The 12253-nt window shown below is 40.0% G+C and overlaps 1 long non-coding RNA gene across 1 annotated transcript in view; it reads right to left on the minus strand.

Moving 5' to 3' along the window:
• Window positions 1–12253, minus strand: part of LOC309796507 — a 308229-nt gene that overhangs the window by 94075 nt on the left and 201901 nt on the right. The window lies entirely within an intron of this gene.

Here is a 12253-nt window from a genome sequence, read left to right on the forward strand (position 1 = left end):
GGCAGAGGTCTCTCATTCTGGTTTTAATGTAAATTTTCCTGACATTCAATGAGGTGGAATGTCATTTTCACGGGTGCATCAGGCATTTGGTGTGAGGTGCTAATTCAAACCTTTTGCTCACTTTTGAACTGGGCTGTTAGTTGGTTATTTTTTGTTTTTGTTTCTTTTTACTTATTAATTTGTAGGAACACTTTCTATCTTGAGGATAGGACAATTTTGCTAGTTTAAAAGGCTGTTGGGACTTCGCTGGAGGTCCAGTGGTTAAGACTTTGCCTTCCAACATAGCGGATGCATGTTCAATCCCTGGTTGGGGAGCTAAGACCCCACGTGCCTGGTGGCCAAAACGCCAAAACATGAAACAGAAGCAATACTGTAACAAATTCAATAAAGACTTTAAAATTGGTCCACGTCAAAAAAAAAAAAAAACTTTAAAAAAGCAAATAACTAACTAACTAAATAAAATGCTGTAAATATCATGTCATAAACCGTGGCTTTTCTTTTGACTCTTTTAATGGTGTCTTTTGTGATCAGAACACCTTGCCAGTTTATCGGTCTCTTCCTTTAGCAGGAGCGTTTTGTGCCCTGTGAAGATAGCCTTGACAATTGTGACGTGTCTCATGGCGGTCTGATGATTTGATCTCTTTGTTTGTTTGTTTCTCTTTGTTGTCAGCAGGATGGACTGCCTGAGAGAAGTGGGCAGATTTTGCTGGAAGTGTACCTTCAATCAAACAGTATTTTGATTAAACTACAATGGTCCTCAATGCTTTATTTTTTTAATCAAATGAATCTTGCTTTCCCTTTGCCTTTAAACTAACCAAACTGAATTCCTTTCTCTTAAGGCTCTGTCCTGTAATAAAATTAAAATATACTTTACAAATAATGTCATCACTGATAAGTTAGTATAATCGAGTTATGAAATTCATGTCATTTTTCATTGTATTAGGAATATAAAGTCAATGAAACAAAAATTTACTATTAAGGTAGAAAAAAAGGTATCAAAAGGAGAAGCTGGAGAAAATGAATGATAATGTTAGCCTACTTCAATAATGGGCAAATTGCAACATCCTGCAACAGATTGCTAGGTCGAAAGGATGAAATGACTCATTCTATAGCAGCTGAATAATATGAGTAAGAACTATTAGAATAGTGAATACAGCAACAATCCAATAACTACTGTTCATTGTTCATACTGGCAGGTGAGTCCATGAATTGCCTTCTGGCTCCTGATGGTTGCTTGGAAACTTGGCCTCTACAGGTGGACAAGCCCGATAAAGAGTTTGACACCAGCATACATTGTTCACACAAATAAAATCAGACAGGCGTTTTGAAGAATGGCGTTATTAACTTTAAAACACTTGGATTTATTTTAAACTGAGAATATTTCTTCTTCCTAGGTTTATATCACTCATCTGGAAAATGAATCATGATTCTACATATATTCTATATATTTCATTTGGGCATCTCTTATACCACTGTTTTTCATAGAGTGATTATTTTCATAGGTTTTTTTAATTGAAATACAATATGGCTCTTTAATGAAGGAAAGATGAAGAGAAGTATTATATTCTTTATGTAATCAAAATGTTTAAACCAGGCCAAAGAAAACATAAATTATTCAAGGTTATGACTGCCTTTCGACAGCAGCCCTGGGTTCCATCCATGAAAGCATTAAATCTTCCAAAATGTGTGTGTGTGTGTGTGTGTGTGTGTGTGTGTTTTAATTGTACTGCAAAAAATCTTAGGTTTTTGAAATAGTTTTCAGGTCAGATGAAAACTGACCAGTCCTTGCTCCGGCAAATAATAAAATCTGTAGCAAGACTAAAGAAATGATTTGTGGTGAAAGACAAAATAAATGTAGACATTCGATAAGAGATTTTTCTTCCTTCATCTATACTCAAACCTACCATTTATGTGAGAGTTCAATAAGGTTGGTGAGTGTTATGTTCATAGATGTGCTAAACCATATAGGAGTGATACCTGCCTCCCATTTAAGGCTTCATTTGCACCTGGAAACTTTACTCTTCAGGACTAAAATGAACTTTATTCTCAACCTCACCAGTGAATGTTATTTATTTATTTTTTTTAAAAAAAGGAGGGCAGGGGATACTGGCAGAGTAGGAATAGCGGAGGTGACAGAGATGAATTCTAGCGTCAGAATGGGTTTTAAATAAACAGAAAAGAGTGATGTGAGAGAGAAATGCAGGAGTGTATCTTATCTAAGGCATCCTACGCCGGAGAAATTCCTTTGGTGTCAATATGTTTAGCTTTCAAAGAATCACATAGACTTAAATGTCAAGGGGATTTTGTGTATCTACCCAATTCAAAATCTCTTTCAAGGTTGCTGGCAGACAGAGGCAATTTTCCAGGCAGTCAGCTGGAATTTCCCACTTTTATGTGAAGGAGAGAATAAAAATACTTGGAATCTGGGATGTCCTGCTCCAGTGGGTGCTCAAGTCTTCTCTCTGGAAACTCTGGTTTTTCAGCTTATTTCTTTTTACTTTGGGAATTTCTAAGCCAATGGATTGGAAAAAAATAGAGAAAGAAGCATACGCTTCTTTCAGGAAGTAAAGCCATTGGGAAGAAGTGAATAAACATCCTTGCACTTTGAGAGAGGGTCATGGCGGTGAGGCAAAGCCCAGTCTGTGGGAGGGAACCTGCCCCTGTGGGCGGGAGGCAGCTGGATCCCTGCAGAGCTGGCTGCTGCTGCTCATGAGACAGGGCGTACACGATCACCATGGAGACACATCACCCTGGGCATCAGGCAGGGACAACCAGTCATATGGCTTTATGTGAGTTGGGTTGCTTCATTAGGAAAAGCTACCCAATATCTTCATCTTCAACCAACCAAGTAGTGTCCTTTGGAGGAACAGTGTTTAATCCTAGTTATAAAATAAGAAGACATGAAGCATGACAATGGAAGACCAGGTTAATAAAACAGTGGATCTTGCAACAGAGAAGCAACAATGAAAAACAGACATACGGTTCACTCAGTAAATAGTGATTAAATACCTACTTGAAACAGGTGTCTTGTTGGATAGACATATGGATAAGCGCTTTCACTTACAGCCTGGATCTCTAAAACCTAATTGTACTTGAGTCCTGTTTATAAGAGTTTTAAAGAAAATTAATGTTGGGAGCTGAAAAGTGAATATGGCATTTTTCTCCATGCCCCAATACTTTTCTCTTTTTAAAAAATTTATTCATTTTATTTATTTATTTTTGGCTGCATAGGGTCTTCGTCGCTGCGCGCGGGTTTTCTCTAGTTGCGGCAAGCGGGGGTTACTCTTTGCTGTGGTGCGTGGGCTTCTCCTTGCGGTGGCTTTTCTTGTTGCAGAGCACGGGCTCTAGACACGTGGGCTTCAGTAGTTGTGGCAGGCAGGCTCAGTAGTTGTGATGCATGGGCTTAGTTGCTCCACGGCATGTGGGATCTTCCCAGACCAGGGCTCGAACCCATGTCCCCTGCATTGGCAGGTGGATTCTTAACCACTCTGCCAGCAGGGACGTCCCCCCCACCCACAATACTTTTCTAAATAAACAACACCATGTGTATATGTTTTTCAGGCCCGGACACAGTTCCCGGTATCTTACTCTCTCCTGGAAATCTCTTCAGAGTGAAAACAATCTTTTAAAACTCAAAGGATGATTCTGTTTCTAAAACACCTACTCTGTGCCAGGAAATTGGTTATGCACTTCATCTCGTTTATTGATTATAGTTTCAGCATGATCCTGCATGGTGTGGATTGTTTACTGTGCTTTACAGAAGAGGAATCCAAAGAGGAAATGATTTAAGGTTTCTAAACTTCCAGGGAAGGACCTGAAAATCTGAAGTCCATGGATCTTATTCCAAAAGCTCTTTCTTACTTATCTACCTGAAACAGATTCACACACGGGTGCTCAGTGAATGCAGAGTAGCTGCCGCAGGAGTTTCTTCCCTTCCCCTTGTTGACACAAACATAGGATTACGTTTCACGATCGTCACTAAACATCACAGTTCTCAAATGTGAACATGCACCAGAATCAGCTGCGGCCGGGTCCACAAGGTTTTTCTGTAAAGAGCCACAGAATAAGTATTTCAGATCCTGCGGTCCATACAGCCTGTCTTGTAACTGTTCAGCTGTTGTAACGTTAAAGTAGCCATACATCATAAGATGTGACAGGGCGTGACTGTGTCCCCCTAAAAGCATACTCATGGACACAGAATTTCATACGGTTTCCATGCATTGCAAAATATGATTCCTCCATGTGACATTGACATTTGAGATAAACATAAGGTTATTTTTTTCTTACCATTTTTTTAACAAAATAAAGAGATGGCTGATATAAATATAAGCCTTATGAGTATCAAGTAGATCATAAAAAATTCTGGGAGGGAGCACAGAACTTAGAATTTTCTGTTATGGAAAACTCTCTTTCATAGTACAATTTACAGTTTTTCCGTTACCAGTTTTGTTGTTGTTTCTTGGTATCATTCAGTACTTCAATGTAATTTTGTTATAATTACCAAAAAAAACATGATTCTTCTTTTGATTTTGTTTGTTTCCCCAACCAATTAAAAACAGAAAGACCAGTCTTAGTTTACGGCTGGAAAAAGGCAGATGGTGCTTCAGATCTGGACTTCTGGGCTTCGTTTGCAGACCCTGACCTAGAGGGGTTATTAAAACTAAGATGCTGGGCTCCACCCCAGAGTTTCCCGTTCCTTAGGCCAGGAGCCATCCTGAGAACTGCATTTCTAACAAGCTCTGTGGTGGGTTCCACCCTCAACGGAATGGTGCAGGAAGATTAAGAAATCAAAAATGAGTCGCTTGTAGGTCAACTCTTGTTCAAAGCAGTGATGTTTCTGGATAATTTTCCCATGTGCCTGTGTCCCACACCTGTTTTCTTTAATCAAATCAGCTGCCTACATTTGAAAAGTGGGATATTTACAGGAAAACACGAGCTTCTGACTACTCTTGAAAAATGCAGAAAACGTTGTAGTGTTTTCTACATCGGGGGCAGTGTTGACCCTCGACTTGTTCATGGCGAACCTTGCAGTCAAGGTGGCCCCATGAGACAATGCTTACACCTCTCCATGGTCTTTACGCAGTCTGTCACTCACGTCCTTACCTTTTCTGGCCGTGGGACCATTTGCCTTCACAATCCCTGAACTCCATGGACGGAGAAAGATTACTGTACCTTACATCAGAGGACTTAAATTTAAATAACACCTACTGGGACAAAGTGAGAGAGTGGCATGGACATATATACACTAGCAAATGTAAAATAGATAGCTAGTGGGAAGCAGCCTCATAGCACAGGGAGATCAGCTCGGTGCTCTGTGACCACCTAGAGGGGTGGGATAGGGAGGGTGGGAGGGAGACGCAAGAGGGAGGAGATATGGGGATATATGTATACATGCAGCTGATTTGCTTTGTTATAGAGCAGAAACTAACACACCATTGTAAAGCAAGTATACTCCAATAAAGATGTTAAAATAAATAAATAAATAAATAAATAAATAAATAAATAAATAAATAACACCTAATTTGTGTTGGGCACCTAGCCATACATTCTTTCTCTCTATATAGTATATTACACACACACACACACACACACACAGAGACCCATGTATGTATACACACACACACATATATATATGTATATGCATATATATGGTTAATGCATATATAATACTACATATAAAATTATATACAGGTAATTTCACTAATATATACATCGACCAGGGAGGTGGGCATGGCTACCTCCATTTTCTAGGTACACAAAGGGAATCACAAAGGTCATACAGGTTGCCTAAGGGTGCCCAGAAGGACAACTGAATACCAAACCTGTCTGCCCCTAAACGGTATGGCATCTTCTATATATACTAGCCCTCTCTCTCCAAGCGCAAAGCAAAAGAAATATTTCCTGCGGCATCTGTTCCCTACAAATATGAGGTGTGCCTGCCACCTGTTAAGCGTGGTGAAGAAAAAACAGAGCAGCGGATTATTTACCAGAAATAAATATCAAATTTTTAAAATTTTGTATCATTACAGGCTCATGGTTTTTTAAAACATAGCAATAACTTGTCTAAAGAATGCTGTGCTTTGCAAATCTACTGTAATATATTTTATTCCCTGACACGTAATTGCATACCAATCAGTTTTGATTCTCTGTTCTTCACCAGGCAATATTTATTTGAAATATCTCTGATTTGGTTCTCCAAAGAACAAGTTGTGTGCTGAATAGGAGGATCAGATGGCTGTTTTTGCGGGTGATCAGCCATGCTATTTTGAATCACTATGGGAGACAGGTTCAAAGGTTAGACATCAAAATCTTTTCAGAGATTCGTTAGTTTCCGCATAGCTAGCAAAAAAGAAGCGGCAGAAATCAGGCATTTAAAAGAGAGCTATAAACGTAGAGAAAAATGATCATGATTAGCGACTGTTTTCATCCATGAGGATGCGGTAAAACTGTACCTAACATATGCTGCTTTATAATACATGTATAGTGTACAAACCAGTATGTTAGGTGTACTTTGTGTACGTGTGCACATACTTTGTATACACAACATATATATGTGTGTATGTATACACACATACAAATTCACACATAACAGTTATATGCATATATGTACATATACATATATATGACAAAGAGTATATTTTAGCTGCACTTATTTATAACACGTGGATTAAAAGAGTTGTGATGGGGCTTCCCTGGTGGCGCAGTGGTTGAGAGTCCGCCTGCCGATGCAGGGGACACGGGTTCGTGCCCCGGTCTGGGAAGATCCCACATGCCGCGGAGCGGCTGGGCCCGTGAGCCATGGCCGTTGGGCCTGCGCGTCCGGAGCCTATGCTTCGCAACAGGAAAGGCCACAACAGTGAGAGGCCCACATACCGCAAAAAAAAAAAAAAAAAAAAAAAAGAGTTGTGATGTAGATATTAATGCATATGTAATATACATTACCTATAACATATAATATATATCACAATTGTTTTAATCTATATAAGTTATAAAAGTGCATCAAAAATATCCTCTTTGTAATACATATAAAACAAAGTATATGTATTACAAATGTTATGTATTTTTCATATGTAAAACGCAGTATAACATATATTCTTATATTCTTATTCATATGTAATAGTTAAACTGTTTTTATATATATGTTTATACATATTACAAAGAGGATATTTTAATATTTAATAACATATAAATTAAACAATTATGATACATATCATGTTATATATATTGTATAAATTATATATGCATTGATATATATATATTGCAATTGGTTTAATTCTCATGTTATCAAAGTACATCTGCAATGTACTCTCTGTAATATATATAAATATATATAACAGAGTATAACTGTTATGTATGAACACACACAGAGTTCACCTAACATATACTGTTTTGTAATCTGCATATATTACAAAGCAGCATATGTTAGGTGCACTTTTATAGCATCATATGGATTAAAAACAAGTGCTAATCATGCTGATTTTTCTATAAATACCACACGCACACACACACACATGTGTGTGTGGGTACATAAAACTTTCCTATTAGAATTCATACAGATTATGAAAACCACAATCCTGGAAGTTGCTCTGTATTCAGAGATACTCAATAAATCATCAAGCATTGTACTTTACCCTTTATGATGCATCAGCGTCTGTGTGCGTGTGCGTGCGTGCATGCGTGTGTGTGGGCACCCCATCTCAGTAACCCTGAGAGCTGACCTCATGGCAGCAGGCAGGGGAGCGCCTGTCTCTTACCCCATATCTCACAGCTCCCAGCAGCTCCCAGGGGCTGAGCTCTGTAAGCACGTAGTAAATGAACAGTCACGTTGCCCCCAGACGGTGCTCCTCCAAGTTATGCACTTCCAGTGTGCAGCAAACACACGAAAACGTGCACCAAAGTGTCTTCGCCCCCCACTTCTGTCACTTTGATTTGAAATAAAAGGAGAAATTCTTTTATGTAAATATTTGGAATCTTTAAAGTGAAGATCATCAGCTGGAAGAAAAGCAAAGATGTGAACTGAAACGTAATAACTTTCCCAGTAGGATCCCTGTGTCTCTTCACCATGAACATTTTAATTTGTACAACACTTTTGCTGCCTTTGTGGAGAGAGCTTACTTAGCCCCCAGAGTTGGAGCTCAATTTCTTTCTGGACTTGACAGATCAAAAGGCACGGGATTTTTTCCCAAGAATCCTGGCATCTTGTACTGTTCACGCCATTCCAGCCCGTCATGTTTGTCAGTGAAAGAACAGGAAACTGCTTTGAGGAGATGCGGAAGGAGGTACATGTGACTGACAGTGTTAACACTTAGAATGAAGGGAATGGCCATATTTTAGATTCCACATGTAAGTCATATCATGTGGTCTTTGTCTTTGTCTTTCTGACTTACTTCACTTGGTATGATCATCCACTTCAATTTAAAAAAAGGACCTACTGTATGTATAGCACAGGGAACTCTACTCGACACTCTGTAATAACCTATATGGGAAAAGAAACTGAAAAGGAATGGATATATGTGTATGTATGTATAATGGAATCACTTTACTGTACACCTGAAACTAAGCCAACACTGTAAATCAACTATACTCCAATATAAAATAAAAATTAAAAAAAAAAGAGTAAAGGGAATGGCAGGAGACAGTGGAGGCTGGAGATACATCCTGTTTCTCTGCTGGTTCAATTAAGAACATCAAGCACAGTGCTTCCATCATTTAATGCAGTTTCTCTTTTATCTATTGTTGGAGGAGTTTGTGTTTGTCTATATGTGGAAAGTATAAATCCTCTTTTTAGTGTTCAAGGTAGTAGAGGTACTTAGGTGCAGCGACAAATGACTGCGAATGGATTCTTTGTAGGTAAAGTATTATCAGAGTGATGGCCCAGAGTGGTGAAAACAAAGATTTTGAAAAATCAAATAGGCTGATATGGAGAAAACCACACATAATCAAATTCACAATGTCTAAGTAATGTATAATTAGGCTATATTTTCCCAGGACAAAAGCACTGAGTTTGGAAAAGGAAATATTAAACTTTTGCTTTAAACACATCAATACTGAAAATAAGTATGTTTTCATCTAAACCATGCTAAGTTTTTAATGACAGACATTTTTGTGCATTACAAGCCCAAAGGCCTTCACGGAAAGCGCTATTTTTTTTCTCTTGGTGCTTTTTTTTTTTTTTTTTTTTTTGCGGTATGCGGGCCTCTCACTGTCGTGGCCTCTCCCGTTGGTGGAGCACAGGCTCCGGACGCGCAGGCTCAGCGGCCATGGCTCACGGGCCCAGCCGCTCTGTGGCATGTGGGATCTTCCCAGACCGGAGCACGAACCCATGTTCCCTGCATCGGCAGGCGGACTCTCAACCACTGCGCCACCAGGGAAGCCCTCTCTTGGTGCTTTTAAACATGCTTAACAATTTGCACTTTGCTTGCAGACCGACCCTCCAGAATTCCACCAGCTCACTCCATCTAAGTGTTGACAGTGTGGATCAGTATTATGAGAAACTGAGCAAAAGGCTCAATTTAGCGTGCAAATCGTCGCCTTGGTTCCCTGACCCTGAGATGCCAGGAACAAAGCCAGTTACTCAGCCGAATTTATTACATTTAAACTTATTGTACAGTCTTAGCTTTTAATTTTCTTTCACCAAGATGAGCAACTTATTCACTCTGGCAAGTCCACAGAGCCTATATGCTTTCCCATTCCCTGGGCAGGTTTCCTGGTCTGTATTTTAAGGTATAAACAAAGTTCCCTTCATATGAATATGTAAAAGTTTTTTCACATTCATTATTTGATTTACAAGGTCACTGAGCTAAGCTTGATTTTACTGCTGACGAAAGGTGAGCTGCAGAGACCAGGGCACCTCGACCTTGTCAGGCAGGTACAGCGTGTCAGGGCTGGACCCCAGGCCTATTTCTTTTGACCCCCGATCCTACACCCCATGGCTGGTTCTCCTACACCCCACGCCTCTGACACGGTCAAAGGCCACGAAGTTAGCATTCCATTGCCCATTGAATGAGTTTATCCCACTCTCTCCTTACATCAGATTCTGTTTCCTTTCTGGACCAGACCTCAGCTCCACTCTTCATGGACTGATTTAGTATGTATTCACCCAAAAGAACAGCTAGCAGAGACACAGACGTACCATGTTTAGAAAATCTCTAGTTACGTAGCCGCGATGGTTTGCAGAGGTGAATGACGCACATAGATAGCTACAGACGCCCTTGCATTTCTTCAGGGCCCTTTTAAAACTACATGCCTGGCTCTGCTATCCATAAGGGAATGAACAATCTGGAAAATCCCCACAGAAACACTGGGGCCCCAAGCAAGGTGAGATGGGTGCATACCATTTGAGATCTGTCCCCCAAAACAGGTGGGGTGACTAGGGAAGATGAGGAAGGGTTAAACACTTGGTGGCTCCTCTGAACACCTGGGGTCCACACATTTGTGGGGGGAGATATTCTCAAGTTCATCACCGTGCGCAGGGATTTGAGGAATTCATTAGGTGGACACATTACGCTCCATGCTTCTCAAACTTCCCTGTTCCTTGAGTCTCCTGGAGATTTTACCACAAGGAACATTTGGATTCAGTAGGTCTTGGGCAGAGCCTGAGAGCATCTCTGATGATCTCTCTCGACGCCAGTATCCTTGACCTTTGGACCATACTTCCTGTGGAAGACTGTTCTACAGGGTCCTCAACAGCGGTGTCTGGAGGGAAATGCAAATAGACTGACATCCAAAATGGGAAGATGCCCGAGGACTTTCCAATGATCCAGCATCAAGTGTTAATAACATCAGTGAATGTGGTTGTGAATTACGGCAAAATGCTTTCATAGTCAATGCTCATTTCCAGCTCAAAATGTCTTTGTGAAATCAATAAGACAAACATTATTTCTTCTTCTTATTTTCAAAACAAACAAACAAACAAACACCTAAAGAATAGTTAAGTAGACGGAGAAACATCATACCATAGGTTAGTGTCTCTTGTACTCTTAGCGTTAATTTTGGGATTTTTCCTTAGATGGTTTTCTGTCCCCATAAGCCTAGTCACAATTTCCCTCCACCTACAGAAGTAAGCGTGATGGACCCTGATGAAGCAGACTTACTTGTTAGCTCAAAACCAAAAATAGGGGTTTAGCTAGAAATTCCCCTCAGGAAAAAAAAAAATAAGTTTTTACAGCAAAGAGCGATTATTATATTTGTTTCAGGACACCAGCAAGTCATGCACACCACAAAAGCAGCATCAGAATCCCCTGTCACTGAGAGAGCAGTTATGTGCTACAGCTGTAAAGTATGAACTTGTTATTTCGCTTGTGTTACCCAGGACTTCACTGCTGGATGGAGAGAGAAAGAAGTAGAAAGTTCCCCTTATTGCATAAGCATGGGCCCCTTCTGAGGACTACCTAGCGCTCCTTTCTTCTGCATCAAAGAGGCATAGCTATTTTCAACTTCAGGAGGGAGAAATGGGTCAAGAAAAGGGAAGCTAAGAAGAAAAAGCTGGAATAACGAGCCCCTGTGCCCTTGTGACTTACATAATCTACCAAAGGGAGCTCAGTGGGAACCAGAGAAATGGAGTGGAGGCAAAGCTGGCGAAAATAGGTTTCCAGGAATCAGGAGTTTTAAACACATTGGCGCTCAACGGCTCTTCTTTGAGCTATGTGCTATTTCTAAACGGCATGGCTGAGCGATTCTGTGATTTCTTTGGTCCACAGAGTGGTAGAATATATATAACATGCCGTGCAGTCTTTCTCAGTATCTCTGTGTCCCTCTCTCTTTGGGAGAGGGGAGATTCTGGCCTAGGAACAAATTAAAGATGAGAAGTTGATACTGAGGCTTTAATGGCACTGAAGCCTGAGGAAGCAAATCTTTCTTAACTGAAAAAATTCAAAATAGCAGGGAAAACTGGTGTAGTGGAAACACATTGTACTGGAAGTCAGGAAATGAAAGCTATTTTTCAGGTTCTTTTACTTAATCACTATTGGGTAAGGTCTTAGCTTTGCAGACACTCGTGATAGAAATAAGTCATCCATTGAGAGTCAGGGCCCAAGCATTCCCTTAATCATTTTACATATATAAGTATGTAAGTATATTGTGGGGAGCCCAAGCTTTGGAACTGATAGATGGACGGATAGATAGATATGATAGATCACTAGGTAGGTAGACATGATAGATGGATGGATGGATGGATGGATGGATAGATAGATACAAAGATAGATCAGAATATGCACCCCAAATATGCCACTTTGGCATAAGAATTATTTTAAGA

The sequence above is a fragment of the Mesoplodon mirus genome (genome assembly GCF_964341445.2).
Source record: "Mesoplodon mirus genome assembly, chromosome: X".
In the NCBI taxonomy this organism is placed as follows: domain Eukaryota; kingdom Metazoa; phylum Chordata; class Mammalia; order Artiodactyla; family Ziphiidae; genus Mesoplodon; species Mesoplodon mirus.